We start from the raw sequence: 15,667 nt of genomic DNA on the forward strand, positions 1-15,667 counted from the left end.
AAGACATCCAACAATCTCCCACAAATGATATATCATTGAAGTTCTGAACCAAATAACCAACCCATAGACCAAACTCCCCCTGTGATTGATATCTCTGTTAACCTCTATTTTTCACATGAATAACTCTCCCGCTTCGACATCAATGCCAGAAATCTGACATAAACATCAAAGAAAAACCATAGATCCTTTGAACCAAACAACTGACTACTCCCCTGAGTAGTAGCACCAACTCATCAATCTTGAATGAATGATAGTTCTGATAATGCATACCAGAGTGATGCCAATCAACATCACTTAAGTCTTTACCAGAGGTGCAAAGACCCGCAATCTGTCTCTAAAGTACTCAAATGATTCCTTGGGCAAAGGTTTAGTGAAGATATCTGCAATCTTCTCTTTAGTGTTCACATAAACCAGTCTGACTTATTTTTTCCACCTTTTCCTTCAAAAAGTTATACTTGATTTATATGTGCTTTGTCTTAGAATGAAATACCGGATTCTTTGATATGTCAATAGCAGCAGAGTTATCACATTTAATAACTACCGGTTCATCACAATCTACCCTTATATCCTTCAACATTTTCTTCATCCATAGAACTTGTGTACAACTAATAGCAACAACAACATACTCAGCTTCAGCAGTAGATAAAGAAGTACATGAATGTTTCTTGCTGATCCATGAAACAAGTTTCTTTCCAAGAAAGAAAACTTCACCAGATGTGCTTTTCCGGTCATCTATATCTCCAGCCCAATCAACATCTGAATATGCACATAGTGTAAAGTCATCATAAACCATAAACCATACCTGAAAATCCTAGCTACCGGAGCAAGGATTCATCATAATCAATTCCTTCCTTCTGAGAATATCCTTTGCAAACCAATCTAGCCTTGTTCCTCACAACTTGACCATCTTCATTCAATTTATTCCTAAAAACCCATGTGGTTCCAATAACATTCTTATTTTAAGGCTGAGGAACTAAAGTCCATAGCTTTCATCCAACATTAATCCTTACATGCTTCATCTACTGATGCTAGTTCAATTAGAGAAATTAAGCATACCTCATTAGTTGCCAACCTTCATCTTGTCATCACTCCTTTGCTCTTGTCTCCAATGATTTGATCTTCTGAATGATTCAACCTTACATACCTAGGAGTATTCTGACTTTCTCTTTCTCTGCTCTGATCTTCAGTTATTGTTGAATTTTCTGATACTGCCGGAGTAACTGGTTCAACATTCTGTTCTGGTACAGGTGCTACGAGATCAGTTATGATCATTTCCACTTCTGGTTCTTTCTCATAAGTTTTGATTTGACCTCTGTACTACTCATCCTCCTTGACAGTAACACTCTCCATGATTTTCTGCAATCTTTTGTTATAACATCTATATGCATTGCTTTCAATTGAATAACCAAGAAATATCCTTTCATCACATCTAAAATCAAACTTTCCAATTCACTACCAAAGATTATGAAATACTTAACTGTAGATGTATGACCAAACCATAACTCATAAGATGACTTACCGTTAAACCAATCCAAATCCAAGATCCAAGATCCAACAAATCTTTGCCGATTAACCTTCAAACTGACTTCTCCAAAATCTAAAACAGGTTTTCAGATCACTACCAGGGGAAATGCAAGATCTGTCTTCAATTTTCCTCCCCCTAAGGCTAATGCCTTAGATAATAGATGAGTTTCCTGTAGGTGCAAGAAAATTTTTCTCTGACGGTTGAGTAACCGGGGTATATGCTTTAGCCGATTGATCCTCAGATTTCATAACCCACTTCTTCTCATGCTCCTTTTGAATATCATCAACCTTTTGCTTTCCCTTCTCATTAGATTTGTCATTTCCTGCCGGTAGGTTCTTGCTTCTGCAAAATTTAGCAATGTGTCCTACTTTGTTGCATGCATAACAAGTGACATTGTTCTTTTGAATTGCCTTATTGTAAACTTGACCATTCCTTGACCTACATTGATTAGCCATATGTCCAAAATTTCCACATGTATGACATTTCACATTCATTCTACAATCTGCTATCCTATGACCATGATTTTTGCAATTGAAACACTGACCGACACCTGAATTATTATTTTGATCGACTCTATTTCTGCATTGACTTGCCATACGACCAAACTTATTGCAAACAAAGCATCTACCATTAAATTTATGTGCATTGGGTTGCCTTACGGATGACCTTTGATTCCAGTTGTCTACTGGATTCTCCTAATTGTTCTTCTGACTGGATGTATCATCCTGATTTACAGTACCAAAGCTTTCTCCAGGCTCAAATCCAAGACCTCTAGTGTCTCCACTGTCACTCTGATTCCTCAATAACTCATCAAGCTTTGAAGAACTAACCTTGAACTTATCTTTGTACTCATTTGCAGCATCTAGATCACCTCTTAGGACTGTCGCCATTCTTTCCAACTGTTTCTCATTGTTCTGAGATTGTACCAATTCAGTTCTCAATATATCATTCTCATGCGCCAACCTAATGCATTCTTCAGATCTATCTTTCAGAGATTTGGCAAGATTTTCTTCATTCTTCCAATCTTCAATCTCCTTGGACATCCTCATAGTTAGGGCTTGCATTTCATTTTTCATGACACCATTTTTTGACTAAGCTTTTGACATAGTTCCTTTAAAGCATTTTTCTCTCCATCATCCTGATTTTGTAATTTATCATAGATTTCTTTCCTTTTAGCTTGTGTAGATGACCTCTCTTGCAGAGTAAAAATGAATTCCTTCACAGATCTCAGCTCATCTTGTAGCTTCACGTTCCTCAACCTTTTAGCATCATAGTCTTCAAGAGCTACTTGAAGTTCCTTCCTCAAACTCATCTCCATAGATTCTGGATATAGGATCTTCTTCAAGCTGTTAGACTTATTCTGAGGCACTAGGCTCTGATACCAATTGTTGGGATCCAAGAACACTGAGAGGGGGGGGGGAATCAGTGTTCTACTAGAATGTTTAATTTTAACCTTATAAACACAACAAACAGTATCCATAAAGGCAGATAACAATAAGTAATAATGCGACCACAAAGATGAACACCATAACACCATAGATTTATACGTGGAAAACCTTAATGAGGAAAAACCATGGTGGGATTGGATACCCACAATATCTATCCACTGATTAGATGAATAAATATTACAATAAGGGGTTTGGACATGCAGGAAGGCCAACAACCTAGAGCACATTGCTCATCACAAATGGAGTCTCACTAGCTACAGAAAACTGCAGACTACAATCCAGAATGAAGATTGAACTGGTAGAATAGCATCTCCTATGCCTGAGTATAGTTTCGGTTTAAGCTCAATACCAAAGGTCTTAAACCTCTTTCACAAACCCAATTTTATCACCTATGATCAACCAAAACCTCTACATATGATTATAACTTTATTCACACATAGATAATCCCATAACCCATGACCACATGCCACAATCTACAAAGAGATCTTACATCATATTTATACCAACTTGAGACCTAAACAATTAGGTCAGCCACCTAAAAGATAATACAATAAATTCATTACATAAACCCGCAAACCAATGATAGCACAAGTCGGCATAAGACCGAAACAAAATTAACCAAACAATAAATCCAACCGGTAACACATCGAGAGCATCCACCAACACGTTACATAAACCAGTCCATAACCTAACAAAATAGCACATAATAGGTCCGGTGCTAAATACAACACCACCGATCAACTAGAACACAAACATGATAACCATCAGCATCCTGAAAACCTTCTAGAAGCCGCACCAACACCACTTATCGAATCCATGAAAAGATCTTCAATAAAGCTCTGTCGGTAGAACCCTTACCGGTAACCAAAAGGCTTACTAGAACAAATGATAGCTTCCAGATCACAAAATCCATAACCAACTGAATGTGACACACATCTGAATGACATGAATGACCGAACCAAACCAATTCCACCAATTTGGACATATTAGAGAATACGGTAGATGTTCTCCAGATCAACATCACAATCCAACCATTCTACCAGAACCCGGTAGACAACCAAACAAGCTAGTGTTGACATCAATGAAACACATAATCAATTCCTCCAAATTCATCATCATAGAATATACATCGAACAAAGATACAACATAGAATATACATCAAACATCAAACATCAAACATCAAACATCAAACATCAAACATCAAACATCAAACCAAAGACCTCCATAAACCCATACAAAATTCCTACAAAAATAAGCTATTCCCCTACACAACTTCATGATTCTTTGAGACACATTTTTTGAGAAAGGAGAATCATCTGACTACAACATTCTATACAATCTGCCAAATTCATTCTTCCTAGCACTCTCCTAGAACTCCCTCCAAATTATGTTTACTAGAAATTCTCTTATCATCAATCTGCTCCCCCTCTAGTGGATTCTCAGAGTCTCCCACCTCTTCAATCTCTCTTCCAAAGAAGTAGGACAATGGTTGGCACAAATTACTTACCTCAATTTCAAAAATTTGATCAACCACTTTCAACAGGAAAGTTGTATCCATAAATTTGTTGCCCGCTCGGAAGCCCATCTCTAAGGAACCCAAGGTTTGCACTATCGGGTAGAAGAGTGCACTAAATATCTCCCCATCATGTTTATGCTCTCCCTAGGCTAGCATCTAATATCATCTCTAGTGCATTGATGCAATGTTCACATCTAATTAAAAAAAGTCTCCTACACTACTCATCCCTCATTTCTGGATTGCATAGGGAACCAAACACATCAAATACCATTGGTTCAAGTTTCTCTTACCTCCGAAAATAGAAAAGACAAGACAACACCAAACCCAATCATCCACCACCTTCACAAGCTTAAGAAGAGGCCAATGGATCTGAAATTGACCTCAATCACCCCTAAACTTGCATAAATTCCACAAAAAGAACAAAGAAGATACTTTTTGATCGTATCTCTGCCCAAAAATAACACAATTCTACAAAGAAATCCCTTGGGATACGAAAACAATACACTCAATCTATATTGTAGATATTATTCTTGAGTCCTCGTCCGAACTCAATCATTCTACCCATCCTCCACATATTGTGAATTATATATTGTCACTTCCAAACCGGCCTAGAATAGAAAGCGCAAAAGGTTACTTCCAAATTTTTCCTTCTATCCTCTATATACCTATCCAGGCTTCCAACAACCTGCCTCGAAAAGATAAGCCTAGAAGACTCCCAAAGGCATGACACTCCCATGTTACGACAAGATTACACTCGATATTCAGAGAGATTATCTGATCCATTCTCTTCTAGTTGTAGGAACACTCTTCTCATCCATTACCAACAAGTCTACCAATTGTGGCCATAAGTCATTTGCTCCAAGCACAACCTCCTCCTGCCGATTGTCAATCCCCTTATTTGCTAAACAGTCTGCCACCCTGTTAGGTTATCTGCAAACATTGGATATGATAAATTTTGTTAATTGATCCAGCCAGAACTTGATTTTCAGAATCCATTGCCTCAACTTCCAATTCGAGATTTGCGCTTTAGAAATTGCATTAATGCGTATCTATGAATCTCCCTCTATTTCAATTTTTTGAATACCTTTATAAACACATAATATAACTCCTCTCATAAAAGTGTCCATCTTTTCTATATTATTCAATGCTTTTTTGATAAAGCCATATAGGGCCCACAAACATTTACCTAAGCAATCTCAGATAATACAACCGACACCCGTATCTCTTGGGTTACCTCTGGTAACCTCGTCAAAATTAAGCTTAACCTACCATTTCTGAGATGTTGACCAATAAGCATCTTGCCTCTTACTTTCTTTTCTAGGTCCAATCCCTTCAGGCTTTCAGGGAGTCCCAAATTGCTTGTATATGTTTATCCCATTTTGTAAAAAATGAAATCCTCTTAGTATGAATCTTTGCCTTTACCACCTCACAAACTCCCTGTTTCAGATCAACAATAATTTGTTGCAACGAAAGTGACACCTCCATAAAAAAACTTCTATTCCTCTCTTTCCAGATCTTCCATACCACCATGGAAGGACCAATCAACCAAATATCACCCCAAAGAGAGATTCCCTGAAATTGGCCAACTATTGAGAAAATTGAACAACCTTTCCTACCTAGAAGTTTTCCAATAGATCGATTGCATAAACTACTCCCAACAGCCAGAGGCAAAGGGACACCAAAAAAGTAAATGATTGATTGATTCTTCACTTTTCCTGTACATAGGACATATAATAGGTCCAATGATTCCAATGGTTTTCAACCTATCTCCTATCAAGATCCTCCCATGCAGAGAAACCCACAAAAATGTGCCCGCTCTAGGGGCCACTACATGATCCGAACATAAGTGGTGGGCCAAGTGTTCTCTATCTTTCTCCTAAGAATCTTAGAACCCAACTTAACACTATGTTCCCCAAAATCCGTAGCGCACCATGCTGTCTCTTCCTCTTCATTAGTGAGAGAAATCCTTTGTTTTTGCAATTTCATTTTGATCACCTGCCCATCCACATGTGTAGGTACAAAGTTGTCTACCTATAACCACTCAAATATGGACCCCGTCTTGTCTACACACTTCACATAATTAGCTACAAACTCTCCAAATTATCTTTCAACATCTACCAACCAATCATGACTATAAAAAAAGTCCACCAGAGTCTTTTCACCATTCCACAAGTCACACCGAAATTTTGACTTTTTACCATTCCCTAATTTCCATGTGAGGTGATTGGTGATTAAATCCCTACTATCCCAAATAAACATCCATATTGGTGGACCATCTTCAGAGTTGGCTAAAGTGAGGATTCTAGAGGGATCATAGTCATCCAAATATTTATTCTGCATCATCTTACACCAAAGTTTTCTGGGACATTTAAACATTTTTCACGAGATCTTAGCTCTTAGAGATAAATTTTGAAGCTCTAATTTTCTCAAACTAGCCCCACCATTTGACTTGGAAAGACAAGCCACATCCCACTTAATTAATGAGATTTTTTCAATCCTCCTTTGATCCAGACCACAATTTTTTTTAATAAAATTTCAATTTTGGAAGAAATATTGCGAGTCAATTAAAACATGACATCACATATATAAGAATAGCTGAGAAAACCACTTTGATCATAATGATTCTCCTTGCATGTGACAACCAATGGTTCTTTCATGAAGTTGCTTTAGTCTGACATTTATTGACAATATCCTCCTAGTAACAATTTCTATTTGACCCCACAAATAATGGTGTGCCTAAATATTTGGAACAAAGGGCCAAAATTTGGAATCCTAAAACCATAATTATTTGGAACGAAGGGCCGAAATTTGGAATCCTAAAACCATAATTATTCTCCTTTGCAATTTCTTATTGGTATTAAAGAAAAATATTTCACACTTGTCGTTATTCATTATTTATCCAGAGGTTGCCGAATAGGTATCCAAGGTGGAATTGATAACTTTTGCTTTGATGATTGAAGCCTCTCCAAAAAGAATAATGTCATCCGCAAACTGAGAGTGAGTAATTGGATCCATCTCCTCATTAATAACAATACCTCTTCAACCCAAATTTAATGTAAGTGGTGATGGCTTGCAACTTGCGAAAAAATGCAGCTAACGAATTTAGGGCTTTCAACCTGGTTCAATCGTGTGATCTTGCTCAAGTGGGAAAGAGGCTTACTACAAACCGATTTGCAGTCCTAGGTCGTCATCCTCCCTTAGCCTCTGAGGCTTCCACTCCAAATCAAAACAACAGACATTTCTTTTCTATGAGAAACTCCCATGGGAGGGAACGACGACCTCAGGACTTGATCCCAGATTTCAGATTGGAAGGGAAAACTACCCACAAATGGCAGAAGGTTAGAGACAAGAGATCCCAAAGGGCAATAAATGCGTAATCCAGGATTGAGCCATTTGGCAAGGCAAACAATTGTATTAGATAAAACCTTGGTGACTGAGTATGGATTGCTCCAATTACCTCTATAACTCCTGGTTACACCTTAGGAGCCAACTTGATTCCTGTGGGTGAGAAGCGAAACCATGGGAGGGCATCTAACCTTCCACCCTTGATTGCCCAACCAAGGAGTGAAACAAAATTAGGGTTTGGCCCTAAATCCTCCATCTTTCATAAATCTATGCCCCTCCAACTTCAAGCTGATCCTAATAGGGGTATGGTAATTCCCAAATTCTCGAGGAATCATAAGGATCTTGGACCCAAATATTTATGTAACCAACGAGCGAAGCAGTTTAATAGGGAATCTGGACCTAAAGCACGTGTTTGGCAGGATAGCTCAAAGGGAGATAATCCTGGGCCGATGAGAATTGGTGACCCTAATCTGGAGGTTAGAGAAGAAATATTCGCCAAAAGATTGAGGGTTCATTATAGAAAATTTGGTCTTTTTGGTAAGTGGTGCGGGAACGGGCAACCTATTGAAATTTTTTCTAGCTGTTGGGAGACAAAATACGCAGGCCAGGTAAGTATTATTTCTCTCTCCAATGATTTTCTAGTTCATTGACTCCAAATAGGTAGCATTAAAACATGAATTATTATCTGGGGATCATGTGTTTTATCAAGGCTACAATTTCATATTTATTGATTGGCAACCAAACTTTAATCCCATCTCTTATAAATTCAACAAGATGTCGAAATGGATTATTCTAAAAAATCTTCCTGTCTAACTTATGCACTCTGAGGTCCTTTTTAAATTAGGAGACAAATCAGGAGGTTTTATAGGTTTGGAAGAGACTTGGTATCCCTCTGTTGATCTTAAAATGTTAGTAAGCTTGGATACTAATATAACACTAACTCATTTGACTGCAAAATCCGATGAAAATTTTTGATGAAAGATGCATAACTAGATGTTTCATTTGATACCTGTGATATTTAATGTGAAATTTTCATTTTTAAAAAAAATTATGCCCGATGTTCGTTGGAATTTGGATGAATGCTTTTTAATAAATAAAAGTGAGCTCGATGATTTATAAATGACTAATTTGATCATCAGATAAAATACAAAACTAAACATTAGATTTATGCTTGGACAACAGTTATATGTATGTATGTATGTATGTACACATATATATGTATATGTATACGTATACATATATATGTGTATATACATATATATACACATTATGTATATATATAAATATATATATCTTATATGTATATATATGTGTATATAAATATAAATATAAATATATATATATATATAAATATTTATGTATATATAAATATATATATATATATATATTTTAATAGAAATAAATATATATTATATTTATACATGTGTATATATATGTATATGTGTGTATATATAAATATATATCTTTAATATAATATATATTTAAGTTACACCAAGTTATGGGTACCTAACATCATGGTCCCACACTATGATTCTAGTCATAATTAATTATTTTAATTTCCGTAAAAAACTTCGAGCCACAATCCTAATGGGTTGTGCAAAGAATCTCATCCATTAGATTATTTTAATCTCTATCGTTGGATCTTAGGGATTCAAAGGAAAACCCTAACATATATTAAGATGGAAAGTAACCCTATTCTCTCATTTGAACATTTTCTAAAGCTTTCTAACCCTAGTCTCCTCCATTGAAGCTATTGTTGCAGGTTTCTCAAAAGTGCTTCATCAAACAAGCTATGGAATCAAAGCTGTAATTTTTTTCTTATATTGTTTGTAGATTTGTAGGTTGGGAAGGAGTGGCGACCATATGCATTTGTGAGAGATCAAAATCTCCATTTTATTTGTTTTGGGTTTGCACCAATTTTATTTTGAGATTTTGTTTCTTTCCTTCTTGTTTTCTCAGAACCCTAGATCTAATTTTTCTCTTATATTGTTTAAAGATATCTAGTTTGGGAAGGAGTGCGACCATATGCATTTTTTTGGGAGATCAAAATCTTGACTTTATTTGTTTTGGGGTCGCACAAATTTTCTTTTGAGATTTTTTTTATTTCCCTCTTGTTTTCTCAATAAAACCCTAGATCTAATGTCATTTTTCTTTTGTTTGCAGGTGTAGATTTGGAAAAAATGGTGACCATTTGATACATGGAAAATTAAAATCTCCATTTTATTACTTGCAGAGATTTAAATTATTTTGATATTTATCAATTTTTAAAATTTTTTTATTTGGTTTTGGGAGGGTGTGGGGAGCCGAAACTCTACCCACGACCCCCCCTGTGGGCATAGTTGCTAGTCACCACAATTGTGGCAACCATTTGTGGTTTACCACAGCTGTGAAGGACATGACTGTGGCATCCACAACCATGGAACCCACGACTGTGGATCTCCACAACTGTGGAACCCACAACCTATGGTTTCCCATAGACCCGTGGGGTTTCCACGACCTGTGGCATCCACAGCTGTGGAACCCAGGACTGTGGGTGGAACCCACGACCTGTGGTTTCCATAGAGTCGTGGGTCTCCACAAGTAAATTTTATTTTTTAAAAATTATTTAATGATACACACACACACACACACACATATATATGTATGTATGTTTGTATGTATATGTATATGTATATGTATATGTATTTGTATGTATATATATATATTTATATGTGTATATGTATGTATATGTATATGTATATGTATATGTGTGTGTGTGTGTGTGTGTGTGTGTGTGTGTGTGTGTGTGTGTGTGTGTGTGTGTGTGTGTGTGTGTGTGTGTGTGTAACTATTAGTTTAATAATGAAGGTTAATTTTGAAAAACGTTTTATAGATGAGTGAGATTTTTGTGAAGTTTTTTTTATAGTGTTTTTTGAACTCTAAATTTAATAATAGTGGACATTTTAGTAACAATATTGCAATATTCAGAATTAAAATGAATTTAACCAACATTTTATATCTCGATGACATCCAAACTTATGAATAATAGTCACTATCTCTTAACTGTTTTGATACAAATGACAAAATATACTACCAATAGACATAAATCAATTGGTATTTAAATGACAATTAATGATTACAATGACTAAATAAATGACTACCGTGACTAAGTAAACGACCAGTTAATAAGAATCAATGACTAAATTAACTACTAAATATATTAGTATACTACCAAATTGATGACTAAAATACATTAGTATACTACCGAATTGATGACTAAAACATATTAGTATACTACCAAATTGATGACTAAAATATATTAGTTTTGGTCTCTTTTTCAACGAAATTAGGTTCATTGCTTTTTCGACGAAATTTTTGCGACGAAATTTGTAAGGGTGTTTCGTCGGTAATACAACAAAAGTTTGTCGATATTTCAACAAACATTTGTCATAAATTGGTGCCATATTCAATAGTGTAACTAAGCTGAGAAGTATAGATTTCATCACAGCTAATGTTAAATACCTCATCAAACCTAAATTTTACAAGGGGCCAGTATCCAATAATATTGCCTACAGGCTTAGGGATCTCCCTGTTAAGAAGAACCCTTCACAGGATTCTCCCTTTAGGAGTAATGATATCGACATTTGCTTCAATAATGATAGAGATGGCTTCATTGTTAGTGTTGCCCATTCTGAGTAGGTAAACAATGACAAACAATCTATCTCTCCTATTGCGATTGAAGAAGGGGAGATTGTAGAAAATAAATTGTATGATAATCCATCTAAGCCGATGATCCCTAAGGTAGGAAATAAGGCAGGGGGAATATGGTATTCTTGCGAGAAGAAGAATCTACTAAAGTAATTATAGACATCCCCTGTGCCTCTCAGGTAAATGCCTTTCTTGACAACCCTAGTCAAAACCAATCTCCTGAGATGGCTTGTCCCTTGTTATTTGGTACCTAGAAGGAGAATTCATGAAGCCCTTCTTAGGGTTCCGATCCAGATCACAATGTACTTACATCCATTTAGGTAGGATTAGAGAATGACAAGACTCAAAGGGTTTGTGGGAGCAAAGATGATAATATGAATGGTCTCATTGAAAGGATGGAGAGTAAGAGGGAGGATGGCGAGATTTTTGAAGAGGCGATTCCAAGGCCTCTCCCCTTGAAAGCCATGGAGGAAGTCAGGAAGGGCAATGGAGTAGGATTGGAATTTAGTGCATGACATTTGGTAGAGGATCATCTTGGGACACCGTATAGTAGAGACAAGGTGCCTTTACCTGAGGAGGATAAGGCAATTGAGAACAAGAATGAGGTATCAGTCAACCAAGTTTGCAATGAAGTCATAAGAGATTTCATGGATAGGTTTGTAGAGGGAATTGCTGATGAAGACGAATTGGCCTTGTAGAAACATGCTCTAATTGCCAAAATTAGGGATTTAGGGAATGAGGAAGAGGATTTGATTGAGGAGGCAAAGATGATGGTGGAATTGAGTAGCCAAGATAACAAGGATAGGGAGGAAGTCCTTGGGATTTTTGAAAATGAATTTGTAAAGGAGACCCCAGACTGTTCTAAGAAGAGCAAAAGAAGAGGCATAAAAATATGGATGGGTCTGCAGAGGGCCAGATCAAATTAACCTCTATGTTTGATGCAGGGAAGGGGAAGTACCTTCCCAAGGAGCCATGAAAAATCCTTTCATGGAATGTTAGGGGCATGAATGCCCCTAACAAGCAGCAGATCATAAAACGCTGCATTACAACAACTAACTCCGAGTTAATAATGATTCAGGAAACTAAACTAAATTTAGAAGAAACTGGGATTTTTAGGAAAAATATAGGCATTAAAGAGATGATTGGTCACCTAGCTAATGGGGCCTCAGGGGGTTTAACATTAATTTGGGATCCAAGATTGGTTTCCTTTGAAGTAGAAAGGAGTCAAGCAAACTGGATGGGCAGATGGGTAAAAGGCATTAAAAACAACCTTCGTTTCCTTCTAATAAAAGTATATGGTCCAACACAAAATAGGGACAAAAGAAGGATTTGGAGTGAAATAGAACTATATCTGTGGGCAATTCTTAAGAAGATTTGCATCATAGGTGGAGAATTTAATGCCATATTGGACCATAATGAGAAAATGGGAGGGAGTAGAATAATCTCAGAATTTGAAAATGATTTTTGCAATTGGGTCCATAAAACCAGCCTCATGGAGATAAAAACTCCTAAGGATTCATACACATGGAATAATAGGAGGATAGGTTTCAGATACATAGCAGAAAAACTAGATAGGTTTTTTCTTAGAGGAAGTTTGATTGACCTCCCCAACTCCTTCTCTACAGAAATCCTTCCTATTTTAGGATCTGATCATTATCCAGTACAACTATCTATTATTGAGGAATTTGGACCCAAAAGGTGCCCTTTTAAGTTTGAACAAATGAGGCTAAAAGATGATAATGTAATGGGGTTGATTGAGAAATGGTGGAAAGGGACAAAAGTCTTTGGATCCAAGATATTTGGAGTTGTTAGTAAACTGAAAGTGGTAAAGAACGTTCCACTGAAGTGGAATAAAACTCACTTTGGCAACATTTTTGAGGCAAAGGTTAAATTAGAATAAGAAATGAGTATGGTTAACAAGATGGTAATTGAAAAGGGAATGGATGAGGCTCTTTACCTGAAAGAAAAATAGTTATTAGTGGATTATGAGGATATCCTGGCCAAGGAAGAAGTTTTCTGGTGCCAAAAGTCCAGAGAGATGTGGTTAAGTGATGGAGATAAGGACATGAAATTTTTCCACAACAGTACTAGACAAAGGAGAATAGTAAACAAAATAATCAAAATCAGAATGAGTGAAGGATCAATTACTGAAGATCATAACCCAATTGCTACTGAGGTAGTGAAGTATTATGAGAGAATCTTTAATAATTGGGAAGGTTCCAACTTAGGTTCCAGGCATGAAATCCTAGCACACATCCCTAAAATCATCACAGAAGAGCAGAATAAGAGTCTGGGAGCTAGATTTTCAAAAGCAAAGGTTGAAACAACATTAATGCAGATGAATCTAGATAAGGCACCAGGCCCTAATGGGTTCCTAGCTGCCTTCTGTCAGAAATGCTGGTATTTTATTGGGGATGAAGTTATAGTAGCATTGGAGGGGGTAAGAAATTTAGGTAATATGCTTAAAGAAATCAACAACACTTTCATCACCCTTATACCTAAGAAGGGTAAGGTAGACAACTTTGGAGACTTTAGACCAATAGCATTCTGCAATACTATTTAGAACCTATTCACCATAACTATTGTAAATAGATTGTAAAAACTACTCCCCCTCTTAATTAGTGAAGATCAAACAGGCTTTGTCCCAAGAAGGCCTATATATGATGGTGTCATCATTTCCCAAGAAGACATCCACTCAATCCAACAGAATAGGGAGCCAAACATGCTAATTAAGTTAGACCTTAAAAAGGCTTATGAGAAGGTGGAGTGGAACTTCCTTTGCAAATGCTTTGAAGCCTTTGTCTTTGCCAAGCCCTGGATCAACCTTATCTATGAATGCATATCTTCCCCTAGGATTTCCATCCTTGTAAATGGAACCCCATAGGGTTTTTTTAAAGTATTTCTAGAGGATTAAGACAAGGGGACCCCATATCCCCCTTCCTTTTTATCATCATGGTAGAATCTCTGGGAAGATCCATCACCAAGGCCAGGGAAAGGGATACCCTTAAAGGTATTAAAATAACTAATAGATTGGATCCCATCACTCATCATCAATTTGTTGATGATACTATGCTGTATGGCCAAGGTAACAGGCATGAGGCCCGATCATTTAAAGAAATACTTAACTCCTATACTGAAACCTCAGGACAAGAAATTAGCAAGGAGAAATCTGAAATATTCTTCTTTAATACTAACAAGAACATGGAAAATGCAATCTGTAATATTTTGAAATTCAAAATGGGGGAGATTCCATGCAAATACCTTGGACTACCCTTAGATAAAGGCTGCAAATCATCAAAACTTTGGGATCATATGGTAACCAAAATAAAGAACAAAACAAAAACGTGGAAGGGTAAATGGCTCTCCTCGGTTGGAAGAGAAACCATGATAAAATTAGTTCTTTCTACTATGCTAATTGACCAACTTTCATGTATTGATCTCTCGATAGCTAAAAAAGAAGAAGTGAATAAATACCTCAGAAATTTCTTTTAGCAAGGAACAGGGGAAAGAAGAAATTGGCTCTATTGGCTTGGGATAAAGTATGTAGCCCTAAGATGGATGGAGGGGATGGAATTAATAATATCAGAGAACAAAGTAAGGCTTTAGGAGAAAATTTGATATGTAAAATGCACAAATTCCCTCACCTAAAATGGGCCAAAATCCCCTACCATAAATACTTAAATAGCAACAACTCTACAAGTATTTTTAGGACTGCTAATCCCCCAAGAGGATCACGCATTTGGAACTTCATGTTAGATGGCAGAAGTATCATTATTGAGAATCTAACATGGAATCTTGGGAATCGAGACTAGACCCTATTTTGGTCAAATTCTTGGGGGGGATATCCTGCAATTGAAAAGGTTGCCAACCTAAAATATTCTAAGACCCTCTTGGAAGAAAGGTGGGGAAAATATGTTTACAATCACATTGAAGTTGTCGAGGGTGACATTTCTAAAGGGTGGAAGTGGAAATCCTTTGACAACATCAATATCCCAATCAGTGAAAAGGAGGAACTGATCAGAATCCTAGGGTCTAGAGTTATCACTTTTCAGCCTGAACAAGATAAATTGTTATGGGATGGCTCGGAAATAGGGGACTATAACACTAAGGAGGGTTATAATCTCCTAATGGAAAATCAACTAAGAC

This window comes from Cryptomeria japonica, chromosome 10 (genome assembly GCF_030272615.1).
Source record: "Cryptomeria japonica chromosome 10, Sugi_1.0, whole genome shotgun sequence".
Classification (NCBI taxonomy): domain Eukaryota; kingdom Viridiplantae; phylum Streptophyta; class Pinopsida; order Cupressales; family Cupressaceae; genus Cryptomeria; species Cryptomeria japonica.